The 13379-nt window shown below is 42.3% G+C and overlaps 1 protein-coding gene across 1 annotated transcript in view; it reads right to left on the minus strand.

Moving 5' to 3' along the window:
* TANC1 (tetratricopeptide repeat, ankyrin repeat and coiled-coil containing 1) overlaps positions 1 to 13379 on the minus strand; it is a 182689-nt gene that overhangs the window by 90850 nt on the left and 78460 nt on the right. The gene's annotated exons all lie outside the window — the stretch shown is intronic.

The following is a 13379-nucleotide window of genomic DNA, read 5'->3' on the forward strand; positions in this document are numbered from 1 at the left end:
CTGAGCAGCCCCAGGACGCAGGCATCTTATCTGGCTGGTGACGCACGGTAACTGTGCGGGGCACAGAAGATGACTGCTTTCCTGGCAGCTGACATAGCTGACTTCAAAAGGGCACAGCAGACAGCTTGGCGTGTGATTCAGAAACACGAGAGAGATGGAGTCTTATCTCCCACCTCCCCCCCCCCCACAATCCCAATTTATCATCAGAAAATCTGGAATTCTTAGTAAGACTGGATGGAACCTCACACATGGCTGCAGGGATGGACAACGGTGCAGTTACTTTGAAAAACAATCTGGCAGTTGCTCAAAAGGACAAATAGAGTTACCATATGGCCCAGCAATTCCACTCCTATATGGATTTATGTTCACACAAAAACTTTGTACACAAATGTCCACAGTAGCATCATTTGTAACAGCTAAAGATTCATCAATTGATGACAACAAATGTGGTATGTCCATACAATGGAATACTGCAGGGCAATAAAAAAGAAGGACGCTCTGACTCATGTTAGACCATGAATTAAACCTGAAAACATGCTAAGTGAAAGAAGTCAGTCACCAAAGATGACATACCATATGATTCCAATTATATGTAATGTCCAGAATTGGCAAAATTTTCAGGAAGCATGAATGGCTGCCAGGGGCTGAGGGCTATGCATGTTTGTGGGGTAATGGCTAAGGGACAAAGGACTTCTTTTTGGGGTGATAAACTGTTCTAAAATTAGGCTGTAGTGATGGTTGTACAACTGTGTGAATATAGAAAAAACCACTCTATATTTAAGTGGATAAGCTTTAAGTGGATAAGCTGTATGGATGTGAATTATATTTAAATAAAGCAGTTAATTCTGTCTGCTCCTTTCAAACACATAATATTTTTGGCCCCAAATCACCCACTTGACTCTTGTTTTCCTTGGTTGCTTATACTTAAAATGCCTTTTAACAAGGACACAACACTTTCTATCAGTAAGAGAAGGGTGAAGGAGTCTACAACCCTTCCCTCTGTTCAGTCCTGAGCCATAGCCCTGGCCATCCTGGGGATCCAGCTCTGTCATCACACAATGAAAGGGTGATACAAGTAGAGCATCCTTCTGTCTCAAACATCTTACACATCTGAGAAATTCTGTTCAAAAGGTGGTATACAGTGACAGATGCTGCCATCTAAAGGCTTACTACAAAAGCATCTACACTACTATAAAAATAATCCAATTCCTAGCCAGTTATAATGGACGCACAGCATCTTAGATGTATCAAAGAAGCATATAGTTCTTCACAAATAAGGGCGTTATTTCAAACTTTAGAAACCATGTGTTTTAAAATGACTACCATAGTATTTAATCACATGGCTGTCTTCATAATTTATTTAACGCTGTCAGGGAATTTTTTAAAAGGTTAAAAGAAAATGGTGATGGGGGAGGAGAAAATATATCTAAAATCTAAGTAGGGGATGTAGGCTATATAACAGTATTCAGAGTTTATCTAAAACATACAGGGCAACCCCTTGGGTTCCCTCCTGCTCAGGGAGCTTTTCTGTCCTCTCAACAAATCCCACTTTCAAAAAACAACAACAACAACAACATATATCCACATGTAAATAAACATAGGGGAAAAAGACTGGGGGGGGGGGGAGCAGTTTAAAATATTTGCTGTGAAAGAGACAGAAACTAGAAAGAAGGACCTGAACAGGACAGACAGAAATGGAACCAGGATACATACAAGAGCCTACACTTTTGGTTCCCCATCTACTCCCTAAGGAAAAATAGACCATGGGCATCTTTTCCTCCATCCACTCTCTTCCTTTAGGACTTAGGGGAGGTCAAGGTTTTGATTCTTGTTTGATCATCCGCAGCTGCCCAACCAGTAGCCACAGCCACAGCTCAACTTAACTCTTCAGGGCACAGTAACAGCAACTCTAAAGAGATCTATTTTCAAGCCGGGCTCAGTGGCTCAGCCTGTAATCCCAGCACTTTGGGAGGCTGAGGTGAGTGGATTGCCTGAGCCCACGGGTTCGAGACCTCTGGCCAACTTGGCGAGACCTCATCTCTACAATAAATCAAAAAAAAATTAGCTGGGCGTGGTAGCGCTCGCCTGTAGTTCCAGCTACTTGGAAGACTGAGGCAGAAGGATCGCCGGAGGCCAGCAGGTCGAGACTGCGGTGGCCAGGAACGGCCACTGCACTCCAGTCTGGGTGACAGAGTAAGATTCCAACTCAAAAAACAAAAACAAAGAGATCTATTTTCTCAAACCTGTGATCCCAGCACTTTGGATTATCTAAACCCACGCATTTGAGACCAGCCTGGGCAATTTGGTGAGACCTCATCTCTACAATAAATCAAAAAATTAGCATGTAGTTCTGGCTACTTGGAAGGCTGAGGCAGAAGGATCGCTTGAGCCCAGCAGGTCGTGGGTGGCGCGGCCGTGAGCATGCCACTACACTGCAGTCTAGGCGACAAAGTGAGACTCCAACTCAAAAAATATAATAATAATCTATTTCCAGGCTCCAATTTACCTATCAATAAAGTCTTTCAAAACTATTCTCTAAGAGTAACTACTTTCTTAAAATGTGGGCTATTTCAGATGAATGTACAATTATGGATGATTGGACCCTGGAACCAATGTCACCCAGAGCCCTCAGAAAGCATCAGTGCCTGCCTATTCAACTATCTATAACTGTTCTATTCAGAGGCAACTCATAACTACAAGAAGTACTCAACACCAAGGAGTCAGGATGTTAAGAGAAGAGACTCATGAGTCAGGCAGACCCAGGTTCAAATACCATGTCCCATCCTCATCTTTCCCTAGTTTAGGCCTAGTGTCCCAGAGCTAAAAGATGGGCGAGTGAGCCTCCTGCTACTAGGGGAAAATCCCCAAGAGCAGAGACCAGGCCAATCTGGTTCCTAGACACAGTAAATCACTAACAACAGATACAAAGGGAGACTTAGGAGATGCCAAAGTAGGTAAAACACCTGGCCGGGCTTAGTGGCTCATGCCTATAATCCCAGCACTTTGGGAGGCCAAGGCAGGAGAATTGCTAGAGCCCAGATTCAAGACCAGCCTAGGTAACATAGTGAAACCTTGTCTACACACACACACACACACACACACACACACACACACACACACACAAAGACAAAAATTAGCCAGGCATGGTGGCACACATATGTAGTCCCAGTTACTCAGGAGCTTGAGTCCAGGAGGTCCCCTGTCCCCATTTTTAAAAAATGTATTCAGTTGCACAAGGCTAAGCATTTCTATGCTTTAATTCATTCATTCCTAATAACTTTGGGAGAAAAGCAAAATGGAAAACTGAGGTTCAAATAAGTTAAACAATTTGCTCATGGCCCACATACGGCAAAGCAAGAAATAATTCAAACCTTGGTCTCTGTAATTTTGAAGACCATTACTGAATCACCACTTGGCACTTAAAATTAACTATGAAACCTGGACTAAGCATGCAATTTTAGAAAAAGCCAGGGCACTGAGATCTTCTACAAGTCAGTCATCCATGGACCTTGGTTTCAGAGGCAGCAAATCCTACTTGTCTCTGACCGCCCCCCCAACTTTTACTAGGAGTTGAAATATTATGAAGTGAGCATAAACAACTGCTCTCCAACATGATCCTTTTATTTAAACTGCATTTCACAAAGAGCAGAACCTCAATTGCCGTAAAACAAGATAAATTTATAGCCACAGAGGTTTTATTCCTTCCCCCTCAATCACTCATTAGAGAAACTGTGCATACTTTGAATCACATGAAGCAGATGATACTCATTTGCCTCTGCTCTCTCTCAAAACACCATTAAAGTTGCAGTAAAAGGATTCAAGAGGGACTGATGGGAAAAGAAACCAAGCTCCTGAAAGTGGAAAACAGATTGTCCAAGAGCAGTGGCTTGAGCAGAGCAGAAAAGGTTAGTCCTGGGGCGGACGTGATAAGGGCTCAGCCCAGGCCAGGGCCATAGGGAAAGCAGGCCCCTTTGAAGGCAGGGGCACACGTGAGACCCAGCATAGCATGGCCAGTTGAAAGCCTACTTAAGGAAGAGTGAGAGCCTACACCAACCCCCCCACCCCACCCCACCAATTTCTTCTTATTCCTAGAGGATTCCCACCCTCATCCTGGAGACTTGAGTTTATTCCCTGAAAAGGCTGAATTCCAAGACCGTGAAGATCCATAAGCTAAACTCATGGGTGCTTTTTTCTGTTTGTTTTTTTAAAAAACTTTCAAGTGCTAAATTTAAAAACAAAAAAGCCAGAATTATGAAAAATTCTTCATGGAGACTGATGGGCCCTAGAGGCATCCCCCAGATTCAGCTATGAGGACTGAGAGCCAAGCTTGTATGCAGGGAGGCTAGAGGACACTGGAGGATTCCTTTGTGGGAAAACTCATCAAGAAAAAAGACCTATAAATAACCATAGTTCCATAGTTGGGGAAATCCCAAAGAAACAGGGGATCCCTGCCTGATTACGCTGCAGCACAGCCTGCCTTCACCCCTTTCAGTCAGCTTTTGAGCATCTCTACTTCTATACAATGAAGCGCCAAGGGTCCCTAGACAGTCATGTTAAGACCCTGCCTTGAAAGATAGCGACTGAAACAGATTAACACAGGAAATCCGAGGAATCAGAGAAAACAAGGGGGAACTCCCTCCACAAAGAAAAGCAATACTGCCCCTACCACATTCTGTGAAACGGGCTTCGAAGCCCATGGCATGGAGTCGAGCAGGCTGTGGCTGCAGAATGAAGACAGCTGGAGACCACACTGGTCAGGAGCCACTGCCATCACCCAAGCAGCATTCTCACACTTAAATGACCACCTATCAAACCACACTGACACTAAAATCTGTGCCATTCCTATGAAAAATTCCTCCAAATGAAGCAGCCACACTCCTTGTCTTGTCAACAGAAATCCAAACTGAAAAACCCAGCTCCCCATACCTCCGACTCAGGTAAAACCACTGCCCAGCACCTTTCTACACACAGTTTTTCTTATTTAAAACAAAATATTCACACATAAGCTACTTTAAAAGTAATTTCCCCCTTTACGTAAACCAAGCTTTATATGACAAATGCCCCTCAAATGAACCAGAATGCAATATTACAAAATAATTTATCAGAAAGCACGGTATTCCAGATACTAGCTATGTTTTAAGGCAAGAGGCTCCTAAAAGCATGACAAGATCATCTAGAAGCTGACATATTTCCTGGACACAGCTCCCAGCTGCTCTCCCTGCTGTAATGAGCACTGGCTCCCCTGGGGGTCCTACTCAGATGGAGATTCTGATGTTTCAGGTGTGAGCTGAGACCACCAACCACACTTTTGATAGCATGGGTGGGGTGTCTAGGGAAGACCTCTACAAACCCCCCCTCCCTCAGGTCCAAGTAAGTCCCAGTGGCTGTGGGTATAGCACCAACGTGTCCAGTTTACAAGAGTTAAGATACACGGCGATTGTCCTCGGTCATAAAGGAAACCCACTTCTGAACTCAAGATCCCTTTCCTCATTCCAATTTGTCCCTCCTTCACCACCAGGTGATAACAGGGGAAGGGAGCTCTCAAAGTCATACAGGACTCAAAGTTTAAAACAAAACAAGTGCCCTAAAGAGGTAAAACAGCCATAAACTCGCAGGTACCAAGTGTGCAGCTTGTAAAAGAACAGCACTTGCCAGCTTCTTTGATTGTGTAGAAGGGCCTCCTGTCAGTCTGAAGGAAGCAGCCAGACTCTTCCCTTAATCACTCCATTCTACAGCCTCGAAGGCACAGCAATCTCCCCATTCAGGATTCTGCCTTTACATAAATCTCCAAATATACTTTCCCAGCGGCCAGTTTTCCTACTCTTTTTGACATTTTAATCACACAGCTGACTATTTTGCTGCTTAGAAACTACCATATAAGGAATATTTTTTTTAAAAAGGATGGTGGAAATAAACCAAACTGGGCTTTATCTCCAGGCAGTGAAAGAGAGAAGGGCAGGGGTTACTTTTCATTTTCGAGTGTTTCAGTTAAAAATAACTTTTTATATATTATATATAATTTTATATATATATGCACAATATTTGGGACACAGAACACCTGAGGCTACTTATTGCATTTAAAGTAGATCTTACATTTTTCATGACATCTGGAGACTACGAAAAGTGACACTTTGTGTTATCGATCATTTTACAAATTTTTTAGCATCTTGAAATTTCACAGTAAAGGTTTCTGTCAGTTTTATCTGGCCTAGGTTTTCACTTCACACTGGGCAATGTTCACAACAAGATGAGAAAAATAAAGACAAGTAAAAGGAATTTTGAGCAGGGGCAGGGAGGAGGGTGGTGGTAGGGGGGCCTTTAATCACTAGAGCAAATATCATTAATTAGTCAATTCCAAATGGTAAACTATCAGATCACAGTTTGGGATTTTTAAAGAGCAAGATGTCCAGACAGAGCGTCTAAAGTCATACCCCTCTTCCTCTTGTACCCCTCAAAAGAATGCCTGAGGAGGAGAATGAGGAGTCATGTAATTTGAGACTGAAAAATGGCGAAGTCATGACCTAACCAAGCATAAAGGGAGTCTCTTGTGACAGACCTGGGCCTAGCTCCCTGTGGTTTTATCCCCACTAGAGTTGAGGCGGGGCTGAGGGGCTGGGGGCACTGCCCACACACCAACTGTAAGAGGTGGAGCCTCTTGGGAGGTTTTACTCTGAGGGAAGGAGGAGCCAGACAATGAATTGACCCAGTCAGAACATCCTGGACCAACAGGAGGGCAATCTCAAGAATAGCATGGCATTCACTATTTCTCCTATGAGAGGCAGGGGAGGGAGGGTGTAAATAAAAACCTAAAATGCTGCTGGAAATGGCTCTCTTCTCCAGGGAAGGACAAAAGGCAGCACTAGACTCTTCTATAATGCCTGGGATACGGGGGCACCAATGTAGGGTAAGGCACCAGATGGGAGAAGTGCACCAGTTACCCCAGGAGACATACGCTCTGGACACTTCCAAAAACTTCCAGAAACACTTCTGCAAGGCCTGGGGCCTTGTGTAAAGAGTGAAGGGCAGTAAGTCAGTGCAATTTGAGTTACTACTACTGTGACCTCATCCATACCCAAAGACAGGTGAGATCTAAGGAAATTCAGATTACAATTCTGGGAGAAAAAAATAGAAGGTGAGAGGAGGAAGAAATGAGTCACTTGCTAATGGTGAATGAAATTAAAAAGGTACTTGACACCTCCCTTAATAAGCTTCTTTTCACCTATTTCAAAGATCTTACTTTTAAGAGTCTACAAGGAAAGTGTGGACAGCCTTCATTCATGCAATGCATAAGGCACTATGAGGATGGAAACATTCACTGCCATTAAGGTGCTTCAATCTCGTAGGAAAACAGTATATCAAAATGTAGCCATGCTCCTCTCGATAAGGCAGCATTAAAATAAATGTTGACAAAGACTTTTGAGTCTCAGTTTATAGTCTGCATGTTTATAGCACTATGAGTACAATAAGCTCCTAGTACAATAAGATAACCTGAGTAACAGTTCTATTGTCTTTTAATGCAATTCGATCTGTCGTGCTGTTCCTATACTTTACCTAAATTATTACATATTAAAACATGGAAATACACTGATTCACTTTATTTGTTCAGCAAGTATCTGTGGCACATCCACGGCATGCTAGGCACAGGGGTGAGAAGCCACACATATGACCAAGCTCTTGTAAAGACACTCTCAGCTAAGCGTATACCATTTGAACTTTATTTCAAGACACTTCAACATAAGTAGTGTGAGGTAAATGTATGTCCGGTGGCTTTAATCTACCACCTAAAGGCAATTAGTTGTCTTAATCTGGAATACAGACTCCAGGAGTAGTTAACAAGCTTTTAATCAAAAGGCCACACTCAAGAGATGCCACTGCAAGTCAGTCAGCAAGTTATCCTTATCACCAGCCAACAGCAGGGCTGTGTTAATTGGTATTCTTAGGTCAGAAATGGGCTTTCACATTGGTTAAATTACTGACTTTGTTAATTAGTATCATGGCTGTTGGAAGCATTTTCAGTGGTGGAATTCATGATATTTGAGGTAGGGGGACTGACTAGAAATGTTGAGGCACTCTGGCTTTTGTATGACCCAGGTATAAAAATCTAGCAGGCCCTCATACACATATGGCTCTAAAAAAGACTGGTGCTAGATGAGCAAATGGCATTAGGTCCAGCTCCTGATTCATTAAATTGTTAGGCCCTAGCTGCAAAATGGCAAGATAAAACCTGAATCCTCCCTTGGCAGGCAGAATTCTAAAGACAAGACTCCAAGATTCCCATCCCCTCGTTATTGAGGCAAACATAATCTAGGTACGGCTGTGAAGGGACTCCGCAGATGGAATTAGCTGGCCTTAAACCAAGGAGATTATCCTGGATAATTCAAGCAGCCCCAATTTTATCACATGAATCCTTAAAAGCAGAAGTAAGGTATAGGAGAGATACAGCAGAAGAGTTCTTTAGAAATTCAAGTGTGAGAAGGATTCAAACCTTTTGGATTCAACACCTTTCTGGCTTTGAAGATGAAGGAAGGGGGCCACAAACAAAGGAATGCAGTCTCTGGAAACTGAGAAGGATCTTCAGTGAAGAGTCAGTAAAGAAATGGGGATCTCAATCCTACAGCTGCACGGAACTTAATTCTGCCCACTTGAAGGAGCCTTACAGGAAGGCAGCCCTGCCACCATCTTGATTTCAGACTATTGAAACCTAGAGCAAAGAGTCAGCTGTGCCACACAGCACCTAGTTCTGCCCTACAGAGCTGTGAGGTAATAAATTTATTCTAAGATGGTACATTTGTAGTAAATTCTTAGGCAGCAATACGCAGAACACTAATAAGTTGTCCATGAAATATTGTCTGAGTGCTACAGGTAAACACAGAATGCAAGGTGCTATCAGAGCACAGACCCCTGAAAAGGACAGAGCAGAAACCTCACTAGGCATATAAAGCAGATCTTATGGCCACGTTGTGGCACCCTACTAGTAAAGTCTGTGTGTGGGCAGAACTCAGCCTGAGAGTTGTTTTCATTCACGCCCAGTAGTTTATAGGAGGAAATCTCCAGTCATTGCCTCCTCTAACTTTTGGTAGTAATTATAATGAATCCAATAACTAAAACCAGCTTTCATAAGGTATTTAAGAATCTTTAAGCAGGCTGGGTGCAGTGGCTCATGCCTGTAATCCCAGCACTTTGGGAAGCCAAGGCAGGAGGACTTCTTGAGCCCAGGAGTTTGAGACCAGTCTGGGCGACAGACAATGAGACCTTGTCTCTACAAAAAACATTAGCTGAGCATAGTGGCAGATGCCTGCAGTCCCAGCTACTCTGAGACCCACGAGGTCAAGGCTATGGTGAGCTGTGATCGCATCACTGCACTCTAGCCTGAGCAAGAGAGTAAGACCCCAAACTCAAAAGAAAATCCTTAATCAAACAATTATTAATAATTGAACAACCACGAACCATGATCTTAAGATGTCCCTGGAAGAAAGATCTAAGTCCTTCTTGGAATGGTAATTTCAGAGTTTAAGACACTAGGGAAGCAGCCCTTAAGGGGAGGGGGCTCTTCTGTTATTCACACAAGGAGGAAATGAGCCCTACACTGCATAAAGTAACAGACTCTAAAAAGAGGAATGTAGGATCCTCAAGAATCTTCTTTCCCTGTAGGTTCAGACCAGTCATGCCCAAAATGTGGTCCCTAGACCAGCCCAATAGCATCACTGGGAACTTGATAGAACTTGATGCAAATTCCCAAATTCTCAGTCCAATCCCCAACCAGGAAGTGATTCTTTTTTATTTATTTATTTTTTTTTTTAGTTGAAGTCTTACCTTGCCCACAATCTGAGGAAGCTTAAAATCAAGTACGAAGACAAGACATAGCACAATGTTCTATGGTTTGGGAAGAACAGCAGCAGTAGAGAGGTAGAGACAGCAACTACCCAAGGCAATCTACAGATTTAATGCAACACTCAATTACCAGCAGCATTCTTCTCAGACCTGGAAACACCACAGTAATTCATATGGAAATATAAATAGACCACAAATCACCAAAACAATCCTCAGCAAAAAACAAAGTGGTAAGTATCACACTCCCAGACTTTAAACTTTATTATAAACCTACAATAATCAAAACAGCCTGGTACTGGTACAAGAACAAGCACACAGACCAATGGAACAGGACAGAGATTCCAGAAGCAAAACCTCAACTTCTCAACCAACTCATCTTCATCAAAGCCTCCACCACCAACCACTGGGGAGAGGAGAACCTATTCAGTGAAGGGTGCTGGGAAAACTGGCTGACCACATGCAGAAGATTAAAACAAGACTCCTACCTATCACCATACACAAAAATCAACTCTAAATGGATCATAAAACCTCAAACTATAAGAACCTTAGAAAATGCAGGAGACACCCTTATGAAAATTGGAACTGGCAACCAATCCCTGATCAAAACAAGTGTCTATGCCATAAGAGATAAGACAGACAAGTTGGACCTCATTAAACTGACAAGCTTCTGCAAAGCCAAAGAAACCATCAAGAAAGCAGGGAGACAGTCCACAGACTGGGAAAAAATATTTGCCAACTGTATGTCTGACAAACGCCTAACATCTAGGATCTGCAAGTAACTGAAACGTGCTGAAAAGAAAAAAATCAAACAACCCCCATTAGGGCAAAAGATATGAATAGACAGTTCTTAAAAGGAGACATATAAGCAGCCAACAGATACATGAAAAACTGCTCAGCCTCACTAGTCATCAAAGAGATGCAAATTAAAACCACACTGAGATATCACCTAACTCCAGTCAGGATGACCATCATCAATAACTTAAAAAACGACAGATGCTGGAGAGGATGTGGTGAAAAGGGAACACTTTACACTATTGGTGGGAATGTAACTAATACAATCTCTGTGGAAAACAGTTTGGCGATTCCTAAAAGATCTAAAATCAACCTTCCATATGACCCTGCAATTCCGCTACTGGGAATATACCCAGAGGAACTCAGATCACTCCATGAAAAAGACACCTGCACACGCATGTTTACTGCAGCATTGTTCATAATAGCAAAAACATGGAACCAATCATGCTGCCCATTGAAAGAGGACTGGATAAAAAAATGTGGTACATATACACAATGGAATATTATGCAGCCATAAAGAAGGACAAAATTATGAACTTCACAGAAACCTGGATGGACTTAGAATAGACTACTGAGTGACCTATCACAGAAACAAAGAACGAGTACCATATGTTCTCACTTATAAGCGGACCTTGAACAATTATCGTAATACTGTAAGAAAAAGATTGGCAGTAATGGGAATCTGCTGGGGGGGGCACACCTAATCAACAAGGGTACATGCATAATGAACATTTGTATACCTATCCCTGAATTGTAACCCATATCTTTAAAATTTTTTTAAAAATCTTTTTTAAAGAAAAAAAAGGGATGAACGGAGGTAGAAGACAGGTGTCTTACTCATTCCATTCCCAAACAGAACAAAAGCAGCTTGCAGAAGAATCTTTTTTTAGGTGCCTTTGAGCACTTAGTTCAGTGCTATGTACTTAGTCGGGGCACAAATATTTATTTAAAATAAGAAAAGGTTGATTTTTAAAAATAAATTATACTTATTTGCTATAAACTAATAACTTCTAAGAAACTTTTTTTTTTTAAGCCTAGGAGGATCTTGCTTTGAGAAACTTTCTGATTTGGGAATATTTTCTCAAATATTCATTCAGTACAGTGGCTACTATGGAATTCAGGAATGTTCAAATCTCCACTCTTTCTGTCAGGGCAGGAGATACGGAAGCAAACAAGGGAAGGGGAGTGAGAGAGAAGCATGGATCCCAGTTCATGTAAAGGTTCCACCTGTTGACAGACACTCCTCAGCCCCTCTCCAGACATCCAGCAGAGGGTAAGAGCAGAGCAATCCAGTGTCTCATCTGCTCACTCTCTCCATTCTCCACGTTGGCTGGGTCAAGACTACCTAAACCTCCTGGAACAAACTGCTGATGCACACACGTCATGTCTACCCCTACAGGAACCGTCATGCACTACATCACAGAGAAAATGCCATCAGAAGGAAATGCCTGAAACCTCCTTTGGCCCCATCCTCATACCTACTTGCACAAATATTCATCCAGTCACATCCACACCAAGCTAATCCTCTACTTGTGCTCGGGTGCCAAATCAGGGTGCCAAGATGAAGGGCAAGAAAGGATGAGAGGTGCAGAATCCAAGAGTTTCTACAGAGAAATATCTATAAGCATTACTGCTCTGGATAGGATTTATGAGTTTAATCAGATTAGTTCAAAAGATTAACCGTGGATGATAGCTACAAACTGACTGGTTGCACTGAGACCATTGACAGGCCCAACTTGGACCGTGAGCTCCCACTGTACACCTTTTAGAATGACTACAATTTAAGAGCAAAACATAATAAAACAGCTGGTGAAGATGCAAAGCAACCGAAACTTTCCTATTGCTGGCAGAAATGCAACATGGTACAACCACTTTGGAAAACAGATGGCATTTTCATATAAAGTTAAACACACTATATGACCCTAGCAATTCCACTCCTCGGTACTGAACCAGGAAAAATGAAAACGTATGCTTATACCAAAACCTGTGGATACACATTTACAATAACCTTATTTACAGGCACCAAAAACTGAAAACTACCCAAATATCCTTTAACTGGAGAAGGGATAAACTGTGCATTGTATGTCCGTGCAATGGATTATCAGTAAAAAGTACTGAAACCCACTACAACATGGATGAATCTCTAGAGCCAAGTGAAAGAAGCTGGATTCAAAAGATTTTTATAAATCTATACATGACATTCTGAAAAGGCAGAACTACAGGTTTGGAGAACAGATCAAGGATTGCCAGGGGTTAGGTGCTGACTAGAAAGAAGCAGTTGAGGGAATATTTGAGGGTTTAAAAAACTGCTCTGTATTTTGATTGTGGTGGCAGTTACACAACTCTGCATTTGTCAAAGTTCATGGATCTATATCATGACCAAAAAACACTCAATTTGTGCTATATTAATTTAAAAACACATTAAAACATATGTATTTTTTTTGAGTCGGTTCTCACTCTGTCATTCAGGCTGGAAAGCAGTGGCACAATCACAGCTCACCACAACCTCAACCTCCTGGGCTCAGGCAATCCTCCAGCCTCAGCCTCCTAAGTAGCTGGGACTACAGGCGTGTGCCACCAGGCCCAGATACTTTTTAAATTTTTTTTTTTTATAAAGACTAGGTCTTGCTATGTTGCCTTGTCTTGTCTCAAACTGTTGGGCTCAAGCAATCCTTTCACCTCGCATCCCAAAGGGTTGGGATTATAGGCATGAGTCACCGCACCTAGCAACATTTACAAATTTTTAAAATAGGAAG

This window comes from Carlito syrichta, unplaced genomic scaffold (genome assembly GCF_000164805.1).
Source record: "Carlito syrichta isolate Samal-C Ts95f unplaced genomic scaffold, Tarsius_syrichta-2.0.1 Scaffold308699, whole genome shotgun sequence".
NCBI classification, from domain to species: Eukaryota; Metazoa; Chordata; class Mammalia; order Primates; family Tarsiidae; genus Carlito; species Carlito syrichta.